Below are 12,632 nucleotides of genomic sequence, written 5' to 3' on the forward strand. Positions count from 1 at the left end.
CACCCCCAAACCCCAGTAACCCTCCCTCCGTCTACTTGTAGGCTTTAAACCTGAAATGCATTTTAAATTTGGCTTGTGCCTGGCCAGCAGTCTTTTTATTCTTTCTGTTTTGCAATTAAAAATGAATTATTTTCAGAGTAAAGATTCTAAGCATTCCTGTACTAGAAACATTCCTTGGGGACTGAGGTCCAAATATCATTCTGTTTCCTGTTTTAGCTAAATTTTTGTTGGGATTTGTATCATTGCATAATTCATAAACATTTACTTAGACTCTCTCCCTCCTAAATTGGTATATGCAGACCACAAAAACTGCTAGTTTGGAAGTAAAACTGTTTGATACTGACCTATTTCTCTTACCTCCTCGTTTAAAATGCCTAACTTATTAATGACATTACTCGAGTGAGACTCTTGGAAATGCTGCTTTAGCCTGGTGAAATCTTTTCTCAGTTGTTTCTTTGAAGGAGTTAGAAATAGTTAAATGCCTTTGAATACTCACATCCCAAATAATCTTCAAATTATTGTTTAGTTAAAATGAGTTATTAAAAGAGAAAGAAACCTAATTGAAGGGGGAGGTGAAGAGGGTGCATGCAGAGGAGGGAGGGTGAGCATGTTGGAGGATGCCTGGGCTGGGAGGGTGGGGGAGGGGGGAATATAGACAAGGGCAGTGAGCCATCAACATGAACTTCAGCTGTTGAAATTTCTTGTCACTTCTTTCCTTTTTATTTAGAAGTGGATATTAGTAAAAGTACTACTACAGCATTTTTCTCCTAATTCTTTTTTTTTGGGGGGGGTGGCAGTATAACTTGTTATACTAGATTGTCCTTTCAGCCATTAAGATTTAAATTTCATATTTCTGGTAGTAAAATCATCTCTGTCAAATGTAGTAAGGCTGTAGCTTTAACACCACTTCATGTCTGATTAGAAGGTTTTCTTTTGTAATTAATTTCCCTCTGAGCTCTTAGTGGAGAACAGTAGCCCACCACAGAGAGGTTAGAATTCTGTGGACTTTGGCTGTTCAGCTTTAATGATACAAGGGAACAGCAGAGCAAGAATAAATGAGGTACTTTTTGGTGAGCAAAAAATGTGAACTGACTGTCAGTGTGAGCTTGGTTCTAGGAGCAGTTAGGCAGCAGTAATAGGGCACACTTGAGTAATTTAATTTGCATAACAAGGCTTGCCGAGGAGCTCTGACAGGCGCAGAGATTTGTCTAGCTAGCAAGCTCCAGATGGACGTGGCCACACAGCAGCTGGGCGGCACGTTGCTCAGAGTGGACAGCACCGCCCAGACTGGCAGCTGGACCCTGGTGACCGCAGGGCTGTGGCAGGCCAGCTGGTGGCTTCTGACAGCCAGTGGCCCTGTTAGAGAGCCTTTCATAATGGCCTGTCAAGGTACGGGACCTGCAGGGACCGGCAGAAGTATGTCACAAGTCACCAGTGAGGGTTGTTAAGCTGAAAAAATCTGTCCCAGGGAAGTAGAGGTGGTCACCGTTGCAGCCACAAAGCTAACACCTCCCAGAGCGATTCCTCTCCTTTTTGAAGAGGACAGGCTTTTTTTTTTTTTTTTTCTTAAAAACATTTGCTCTAGACTGCAGTCATTCTGGATTATGTTGTATTCTTAAAGCCTTGAAACCAAGTTGGCCACTTTCCTGAGAGCACATGTTGACTGTCAGCTGGGATGGAAGAGAATATTGTTTTTTTAATGTTTTCCCTCTGTCTTTGCATATTGGCAACAAGGGCATATTTATTTGGGGGAGGAAATCAGTGATGATTTAATGATTTATCTTGGATTTATTGCTCACAGGAAAAACAGTATGTTTGAAGAATAAACTGCAGACAAGTGCGTGAACTGGTGTGCAGTTTGTTCAGGCCACTCCCCTCCTATGTCCAGGTGGACTGTGTTTATGTGGAAGAATTCTATAACCACCCATCTTCTCAGATTAGAACAGACATGGAAGAAGGCCAGCTTTGTGCTCGCTATTAATAAAGTTTGTATCTGTGTTCTTAAATGGAGAATTTTGCCATTTTATAACACTTTCACTCTAGAAAATCATGTAACTAGACAATACAACTTTTTTTAAAGGCAGGAAAACTCAGAAGCATTTTTCAGTAAAATGAGAAACTTGCTGTTACAAGCCCCAAGCTCATTTACTTTTACTACAACCAAATTCTAGTGAAACAAAACAATTCATACTGGAGTAATGTGGACTTTATGGCAGTAAAAACGGTCCAGAAGGTTACCATTTTTAATCTTTAAATTGGCAAAGATACAAAAGTCTGTTCTTAGCCAAGGCAAGGAGAATATGTAGCCTCAAAGACTGCTGTTGGGGATGTAAATTATTTCAAGCAATTTAGTGAACAGTTTGGATGCATCAGAAGCTTAACAAATAGGCAAAATAATTTGTCTAGTAATTCTGCTTCTAAGAATGTATCCCCCCAAAGTCAGAATGTACTTTTAGCGTTGTTAAAAACCGATTTGCAGTGTGCCATCCATGGACCCCCAGGGGGCCCATGAGGTCAAAATTATTTTCATAGTGATACTAATATTACTCACACTGAAAAAGGAATGCCTGATAAAAATACTGGCCCTCAGTGTAAATCAGGAGAGTGGCATGTTCTTCACTGCCACATGCGTGCAGTTTCACTTAAGAATGGCTTGATGAGGCGATACAAATGATTACTTCTATTGAATTTTGATCTTTGAACATGTGTTTTTTTATATTCTATGTGATAGAATGGAAAGCGTACAGAAAACACTTCTACTACTATAGATATTGTGGTTGCTGTAAGGAAAAGTACTTTTGTGACTGAGTTGCCAGCTGAACTATCTGCTTTTCCATGTAATATCATTTTTATTTAAAAGAGTGCCTGATAAGACATTTTATAGAAAAAGAACAAAGTGAACGTGTTACTTCAAGTGTTTGTTGCCAATGATAAAATTGGATCTTTCAAGCAAAAATTAGAATTTTAGAAAACTTATATCTGGTTCTATGAGCCTGACAGCTTTTTAATACTAAAGACTTTTGTGATGAGATTTATGGTGCTATTAAAGAATGTGATTTCCTTATATAACATATTGGGAATTTGGAAGATCTGCATAACTCACTGAACCTCTATTTTCCAAAAGACTATTGTATAATGCTACAGAACTATGCCTGGGGTAAAAGAGGCATTCAAAGTATAACATAGACATGTAGATTTTAATATAACAAACTGAAGAAAGTTCATTGGTATGCCACACTGCAACTGGCTTTTAATTTTTTTTTTTTTAACTGAAGTATAGTCAGTTTACAATGTTGTGTTAGTTTCTGGTGTATAGCATACTGATTCAGTTATACATATATATATTCCTTTTCATATTCTTTTCCATTATAGGTTATTACAAGATATTGAATCTAGTTCCCTGTGCTATACAGTAGGACCTTGTTGTTTATCTGTTTTGTATATAGTAGTTTGTATCTGCAAATCCCAAACTCCCAATTTATCCCTCCCCACTCCTTTTCCCCCTGGTAGCCTTAAGCTTTCTATGTCTGAGTCTGTTTTTGTTTTGTAAATAAGTTCATTTGTGTCATTTTATAAGATTCCACTTATAAGTATTAACATAATGGTATTTTTCTTTCTCTTTCTGGCTTTCTTCATTTAGTATGATAATCTCTAGGTCCATCCGTGTTGCTGCAAGTAGCATTATGTTATTCTTTTTTATGGCTGAGTAGTATTCCTGTGGTGTGTGTGTGTGTGTGTGTGTGTGTGTGTGTGTACACACCCAACTTCTTTGTCCAATCATCTGTCAATGGACATTTAATTTGCTTCAATACAACTGGCCTTTAATAAACTACCATTTGTCAGACTGTTGGTTAATGTCACAATTATCTGAAAAGCTTCTTAAAATACTCCTCCCTTTTTCAACTACATATCCATATGAAGCCAGCTTTTCTTTATATACTTACACCAAAACAATATGTATCTACTTCTACATTCAACTTGATGTGAAAATCCAGCTGCTTTCTACTAAGCCAGATTTAAAGAGGTTTGCAAAATTGTGAAACAGTGCAACTCTTCTCACTAAAGTTTTTTTTCTTTAGAAAGTCTTGTTATTTTTTCATAAAAATAGGTTAACATGTAATGGGTTTATCATTGTTATTTTTAGGTGAATTAAGAAATAAATATTTTAAAATTTTTCTCAGTTTTATTTTCTAATATAGTAAATACTGGTAGACATAATCCACATAAGCAAAAACTTTGGGGTCCTCAATAGTATTTAAGAAAGGTTAAAAACCACTGATTTAAAGTAATGATTACTTGGAAATAACCCAGATGTCCAGTTGGAGGGAGCTAATTAAATTATATAATATGAGTCAAAATGTTAAATTTTTGACATGAAAAATATCTACAGTGCTTTTTAGGTAAGAAAAGCAGGTTATAAAACAGTATATACAGTAAGATTCTATTTTTTTAAATTATTATATAATATGTTTATTTCAAATTTATACTCTGACACTAAGGTATTAAGCAGTTTTCTCTGGGAAAAGAGGTAGAAGAAGTTCTAAAAAAGTTGTAGGAATGTTAGGCTGCATCATGAGATAACTGTTTCCCCCTTATTTTAAAAATCAGGACAATAACTACCTCTCGGGCTGACTGAAAGAATGAAGTGAGGAGGTAATACCTGGCATATGATAGTTGTTCCATATATTTACTTCCCTCTATCATTTCTCTGAGCTCTAAAATTCTGTACACTAGCAGTGTATTTGTGACATTCAGTGACTAGTAAATCTTCCCTTGAGGTCAAAAGAAGGATCCTTTGAAAACAAGAAGAGGATTATCAGGTGACTATCATCTTATTTCTGTGAAAGAAAAATTTGTGGACTAATAGCTGTAAAACAGAAAGTAGACAGCATCATGCACATGCCTTTTGGTAAAGATAGGTAAGGGAAACAAGTATTTAATGAGCTGCCATTACATAGTAAGTCCTCAGTCAGAGCTGGGTGCTTTACAGACACTGTCACATCTGATGCTCCCAACCACCCCGTGAGGTAAGGACTGTTGTCACCTCCATTTCACTGATGTAGAAATGGTTGAACAAAGAAGTTATGGAACATGTTCTTAGTCATTTTGGAGGTGGAATAAATTCGACACTAGTCTGGCTGACTGTAAGGTTTCTGCTTTTAACCTTATAATATGTTACCTCTAAGAGAAATGAAAACCTCCAGATGAACGCAAGGAACAGCTAGCCTAGCTCCTTACTCTGCGGGGGAAGAGCCTGGATTGATGTTGATAAACTTCTAGATCTGTGGGTCTTAAAGACTCATTCCCCAGTGTTCAATTAAATTAAAATGACATAGACAAAGTGCTCACTTCTGCAGCACATATACTAAAATTGGAATGAGACAGAGAAGATTAGCATGGCCCCTGCACAAGGATGACATGCAAATTCCTGAAGCGTTCCATATTTTTTGACTATATTTCAATAAAAGTATATATGCAATAAATAAATAAATGAGAGAAAAAATAGGTAAAACACAGTTACTGGTACATCATACTCATTGAGTAAATGGAAATGATTTATTATAATTCTGTGTCCAAGTCAGAAGTTTGGGTTCCTGGTCATAAAACTGGAAAAGAAAAAAAAAATCATTGTGAGTTCATAATCTCTTACTTGAAACTTTCGGAGCCATGTGAGTTTTTTTCTTTTAATAAAAGATAATACTATACACACACACACACACACACACACACACACACACACACACACACACACCCCATATATTATGTAACATCCCTAACAGAGTCGAGGGCCACCCTCTATAATCAAACATATTAATTATTTCTGCAGTGAAATATGTGAATATTCACACCAAGCATAATAAATGAATACTGTAAATATGTAAGTAACCTCACATCAGTTTTGCTGTCAAATGAGTGAAGAAAAACCTTTTGCTCTTAGAGGTTTTTGTAGAACAGAATGGTAGGGAAGGAACTGTGGACTGGTGAAGCATACAGTGATGTTTCAAGGAGAGTAAAAAAGCATAGATTTCCTTACCAACTGAGGAGCAGATAGATAGTCAAGTGACAGTTTGTTCATAAGAGACTCTGCATCCTGGGTCAAAGCAGTAATCTCAAATACTAATGATATCCAATGAGGAAAAATAAAACAAGCACACATCTTTTATTGTCTCCCATGTAAATATGCTTCACTTTAAAGCTGAGGACAAAATCAAGTACAATATTTGTTCTAGAGAATCTGCCTTTGTCAAAGAAACCACACGAAACCAAATCTATTTGGATTGGTCTCTTCTTTCCAGGTTTCTTATAATAGAATCTTTTCTTTTTGGTAAGAATGGAAAAATGATATTCTGTGTCTTGGTCTTTAAATACTGAAAGACCTGCAAGTACTAAATTCTTCTGAACTGTGAAAGAGACTGAGATTATGGGCTGTACTTGGTCATTCCTGAACAGTAGTATTCAAGGAATTTACCTTTTTGTAAAAGAAAAAGAATTGAGTAATTTTTAAAGAAGGGAATTTCAAATGTTGGGAAGATAAGCAGTACAGTTACCAGCCATGCCTGATGGAGGTAGGACGGAAGCAGAATAGTAACACAGCCTGTTCTTTATCCCCGTCCTCCTCCAGTCCTCACTTCTTTTTCTCCTCAGTGTATGTTCCATGGTACATGATTACACGCAATCAGCTGCCTTGCTCCTCTTTTCCCTCTGTTGATACTGACCCAACCCTGGTCAAATCCAACTGTTTTGCCTTTCACTTGCCCTTGAGATGAACATGGTTGGAGTAAATGGATGACATGTTGGCTAGTTATGGTCTTCATCTAATTGATTGCCTTCTTTTGTTAAAATCAGAGGGAGAGTGTTTATTTTTTTCTGTTTCATGAAGAGTCATAGGAAAAACAGCCACATACATTTTACTTTGGTTCTATATCTCTTTTCTCTAAATCCTAATTTATAGAAATGAGGCTATTCAGACTCCTGTGTATTTTGAAAACGTATATGTGTAATGTACATGCATGTGATTTAGCATAGAAGTAAACATTATGGATTTTAATGGGCTGTAACTCAATAGCATGGCAATACGTTACAGAAGTAGTCCCTCAGCCCTGCTTTCTTCCTGATGTGAGTCAAACAGTATTAGGATAAAGATTCTAACCTCTTCTTTTGGTGGTTGAAGTTTTATTTGTAAAACAACCCTAAAATGGATCTCAGCTAAGTAATTTCTATATGCTATGCCCTGGCAGAGAACCTAGAACAAACACCATTAGTGTGGTTAGTCATTTACTTGGGAAGCCAGGGCAGACTCAGAGATATTAGGGACAGAGAGCACATATGGAAACCTGATTGTGGAATTGGAGGTACAGAGTAACTCAGCAATATAATAATGTAAATTAATGAAGAATTACTCCAGTTATAGAAATTTGACTCAGATGCTTTAGCAAAGTATCTTTTGTAAACCAGGATGCAAGTATTTACCTTAATTGGTCTTTAGGTCAGAATTTTCCCTCCTTCACCTCCTGCCTCTTTAAAAATAAAAAATAGAATCCATGAAACATTTCTAAATAATAAGTACATACAGATTCCATTTGTATGTTGATCAATACTCTGCTATTTAACTTTTTTATTTTTAATTTCAATTTGTAGGTTCTGTCCTCCTCCCCCTCATACTTTGTTCTTTTTGGCTGAAGCATTCACTCCCATCTAAAAACTGCTAGCATAAATCTTCTGAGAGCAGGGACATTCTCCTGTATAACTCCAAGACTGCTGTCACACCCAAGAAGTTTGACATTGATTCAGTGTCATCTAATGTATAGCCCATATTCAGAGTTTCTCAGTTACACCCAAATAACTAGATTTTTCCTTTTCTGTGATCCACTGTCTAATAAAGTTTCCTGCATTACGTTGGTTGCCATGTTTCATCAGTCTTTTTAGTCTAGAGCAGTTCTTACAGTCTTCCTTTAAAAAACCCTTTCCATCAGTCATCACACGGAATTTTTCTCATTCTGGATTTGTCTGATTGTTTCCTTATTGGTTTGAGGTTGAGCCTTTCTGGTTACCATACAAAGCCTGATTTATTTATAGAGAATCTTGACTTTTTCTGCCTGTTCTCAGTTGCTTTTTTTAGAGTCTCAGACTCTCAGCTAGGTACAAAAAGGAATAGCAATTGAATTCTATTTTTGTAGATACTAAAAACCTGGTATATTAAAATGAAGAAAGTGTTTTTTTTCTTTTTTTAAAGCAAAAATTAGCTGTCCAATTTGTGATCTAATGAGCCTTTCTGAAACCTGATGGTAGGGTGTGTGCTTTTCTATTACTTCATAGAAAGTTTAAAACAGCAGCATTAAATAAAGTCTTCTGAAATGCAAGGCTTTCAGGTTTACACCCCATCAAAAAATGTTCATTGTGTAAAACACAGGCTGAATTGCAAGTGGATATACTACAATTATACCAAAGAAATGAATATTTCATTTCAACACTCTTATACCTTATGCTCATGGAAGGAAATAGGACAAATCTGTATCCAAATCTGTATTCAAAAATCTGTATTTTTAGGTTTTTCTGAGCCTTTTTCTGGTTAATTTTGAAACTTGTGTATGAGAAGTAAGAGTTTAAAAGTGAACTTCATAACCAGAATGACATCTTACCCCAATCCTGGTTTGTAATGCTGTCTGTTTGAGTAAATAAAGCAATTATTTAAAATAATATATTGAACTTATAAAATCAGGTGTCTCCAAAAAATGTTTCCCATAGTTGTTACAAATGTTTATATTTAAATGTTGTTTTCTGCTGTACCTTTCCAGAACCCTACCACCTTTCACAAAGCAAAATTTGCATACCAAATTTTCTAAAAATATTGTTTTTATTTAAAGATTTGTTTTTTGTATTTTCATACCAAAGAACAGTAAATGTTAATAACAGCGAGGAGTGAGTTTTTTCCGGTTTTTTTTTTTTTTTTTTTTGAGGTCAGCAGTGTTTAGATTAATCAGGTTGACATTTCTTGCTGGTGGGTCATGAACTGTTGATAATAGCATTAAATGGTGATTCAGTTGTTGCAGAAGGTACAACTCATTATCCAGCTACTGTATTAAATCATCATGGAAAACAACCGGTGCCCCACACCCGTGTGTTCTGCAGAAATATTACATGAGGAAGGATATATTTCTTTTGTTTACATCTTAAAGTATTGGAGGCTTAATCACAATCTCTAAGGAAGCTACAGCATTGCCACTACTTGAGAGAACCAGGATCAGTACTTTGATTTGGGGGATGAAGGGATGTAGATTAAAAAAAAATTTTTTTTATTGAAGTGTAGTTGATTTACAGTCTTAGTTTCGGGTGTTCCGCAAAGTGATTCAGTTATACATATATATTTTTTCTTTTCAGATTATTTTCCATCATATGTTATAACAAGAAATTGAATATAATTCCCTGTGCTATACAGTAGGTCCTTGTTGTTTCTCTATTTTTATATATAGTTATATGTGTCTGTTAATAGAATTCTTTTAATAACGTACCCAAAGTCTTCTCCTCATATTGTGAACCTTTCTGAAACCTTGTTTTAATAATGAATGTACTTGGGTAGCAAGTAATAAAAGCTTTAGAGATTTGCAAGTTGGGATATTTTTAAAAGATACATTCATTTTAAGGGAGAGATGATGCTTGGAAAGTTCACTTATGTGCTGTAGAAGTAGGTTTCTTGAGGAGCATCTTTGTTACAAAAACCTCTTCTTTAAGAAAAATTTATGAGCTAGATTTTTCTTTATAGTTGCTAATCAATTGCCTTTTAAGATAAACCTCAGTAGTTCAGCATGCAGTGAATCTGAAGTCACTACTCTCCTTGAATTTTAAATTAAAATGTGTTTTCAGCATCTCAAATGTGTGTATAGGCATTGAAGAGTTAGTAGCATGACTACTGTATTAATGTTGACTTCGTTTCTGGTTGCATAGTATAAAATGAGTAGAGTCAGTTTCCAGGTATTAATGAAATAACCCAAACACCCAGCTCAAGGTATTACAGATATTTTCTCAGTAACGATTTGTTAATGAATTTGTGACACTTGGACCAAAGCAGGAGAGCTTTTTTTTTTTTTTTAGCACTTTGTATTTGTCACACACAATGTATTTTAAGGAGAGAAGATAAAATAAATATTTCTCTTTTAGGGAAAAGGAATATTAACATCTTCAAAGTAACAACCTTATTTAGGACGAATAGGTTCTTGGAATCTATGCTGACTCTTATGAGAAACATTGAGAATTAGAAAATTATGGGCCACTAGAGGTCACTGTTTAGTAATCAACTTTTAATGAACCAGAACATTCAGGAAAGTCAATAAATTGTAGTGTGGATTTTTCTAATTATGAATTCATATTTAATCATTCAATGACAAGTTAACTGTGGCAGTGGTTCTATGTATTTTGCATATGTGGTTATGCTAATATACTGTTATATTTCTCAGATGCTGGTCCTCCATCATTAGAGTTGTATTGCTAACGGCTTTGTTATCTAGCATTAATTACTAATTATGGGGTGTAATTAACTTTGTTACCACTGTCACCCCTTTCATGGGCCAAAAGTTCTTTTGAAAATAAAGTTTCACTGTAAATAGACATTCCATTTATGTGCTCACAGGTGTAATGGTTCTGACCCATTCCACTGTCTTCCCCTTGACTGCGATCTGCCTGCTTCTTTCTTGGTTTCCCTTGATCCCATCCCTGCTCTCTGCCTTGTCTCACCTGGTTTCTTTCTTCCCTCCTTTGGATTCCTTTTCTACTTTAATGTGAATCAACTGCTTTATTTACTAAGTGACTTTTCTTCTCAACCTTCCAGCCTTGATTCGATGAGTAGTAGAGCGTGACTCTTGTTGCATATGTTAAGGAACCCGGGGCGGGTACGTTGGGCCTAGTAGGCCGGCAGAGGGAAGGGTGTCTGCATGTGAGCAAGTGTGCTTTGCTGTTGCTGCTGCTTCCTCTGCTGCCACTGCTGCAAGCAGATGTCTCTCCTCAGCCTGTCCAGCCCAGAATCCATTCAGGAAAAGGCCGATTCCCTTGCTTATGTGATAAAAATTTGTTTTCTTCCTTAAAGACTAGGCTGGTTGCCCAAGAGGAGGCCTCTTAATCATAGGAAAAAACTGAACATGTGCTCATGCATTTCCTTTTCTTGAAAACAGTCCTGTGCATTCTGCTCAGAAAGCAGGTACATCAGCACTTTGCTGCTCAGACTTCTGCTTCATGTTGCCTTTACTTCCCCTGCTGCCTGGCCACTGCTGGGTGCTTACACAGTCATCCCCCAGTATCTGTGGGGGAGTGGTTCCAGGACGCTCCCATGGATACCAAAATCCGCCTGTGTTTTAGTCTCTTATGTAAAAGGCATAGTACAGCCAGCCCACCATATCCGCAGTTCCACATTCACAGATAGGAGGTGCCAGCCCTATCCACTCAGCATTCTCAGGTTTGCTTCTGTCTGCACAAGGCACATACCTGATACGTTGTTTACCCAAGTCAGCCCTGTCTTCTCAGCCTGCCATTCAAGGCCCTCCAGAGTCTGGGTCGAACTAACTTTTCTACTAAGCCCAACAAAGATGCCACCTCCTGTGATACTGTCCTTAGGTAGAACCCACCCTTCTGTGAACCACCATGACATGTAGGGCACTTACCATCCCACCTTGCATTGTAATGGCTTGTGTACCTGTGTTCTCATCTCAGCTACCCTGCAAATCCAGTGAAAGGATTCTTGACAAATAAATTTAAAGTATTAAAATGCAAACAGTTCTTTATTAAATACGAGTATTTATTTAATCTCATAAGGGAGAGGAAAATGTATTTTATACTTGGAAATGGTACTGCTCATATTTGCATAGCTCTGTATTTAAAGAGATTGAGAGTTTAGTTAAAAACTTTTTGCTTATAATAGGTACAAATGTCTTATATTTTTATAAAAATTTTTAAAAGTTGAAGGATATGCTCATTTTGAACTTGAACTGTATTCTCCAGCTCTTTTCAATTGTTATTTACAGTGGCTGCATACATATGTAAATTTCATATTATTACAGGAAGAAGTGTGCATAGCCAATTCTTTTTTCGCTCCTATAGGAGCAGTAACTAAAGAGTTTCACATGCCTACACGTCTGTATGCACTTTATTATGATAGAAACTAACTTGTAGAGTGTGTTTATAAAAAGGCAAAGAGTTGCCTGTTTGAATTTAGAATGTACTTTTCCTTAGAAACATTTTCTAATATATTTAGGTCCCTATTTTCTACCTCAAATGTAGTCAACCCAGAATACTCCTCAATTATGATTAGTATCATGTTTCTGTGAGAAATGATTTCAGAGATCCAGTTTGGGATGCCAGCCTTTCCTACCCTTTGAGAAAATTTACCTACTGGAAGCTGTTGGCTCTAAATTTTCCTGAGAGGATTCACTGCTCTTCCAAAATTTCAAGTATCTCATTTCTGAAGAATTTTCTTAATTCTATTTTTCCATCGCATTTTTTTACTTTCTAGATCTACATTTTTATCTTTTGGGCTCATTAAGTTAAACTTATTTTCTAAGTCAAGCTTATCTTTTCTGTAAAACCAGTCCTTCCTCTTGATTATTTATACTGCACTACAATTTTAAATTTTCAGTAGAAATACAATG

General features: G+C 36.2%; 1 protein-coding gene and 1 non-coding gene across 2 annotated transcripts in view; both read left to right on the forward strand.

The window, feature by feature from the left end:
- HIBADH (3-hydroxyisobutyrate dehydrogenase) overlaps positions 1–12,632 on the forward strand; it is a 95,915-nt gene that overhangs the window by 43,844 nt on the left and 39,439 nt on the right. The window lies entirely within an intron of this gene.
- On the forward strand, positions 5,342–5,448 carry LOC116154151 (U6 spliceosomal RNA). The gene has a single exon (XR_004138036.1). It is a non-coding gene; the product is annotated as a U6 spliceosomal RNA (small nuclear RNA).

The sequence above is a fragment of the Camelus dromedarius genome, chromosome 7, assembly GCF_036321535.1.
Source record: "Camelus dromedarius isolate mCamDro1 chromosome 7, mCamDro1.pat, whole genome shotgun sequence".
NCBI classification, from domain to species: Eukaryota; Metazoa; Chordata; class Mammalia; order Artiodactyla; family Camelidae; genus Camelus; species Camelus dromedarius.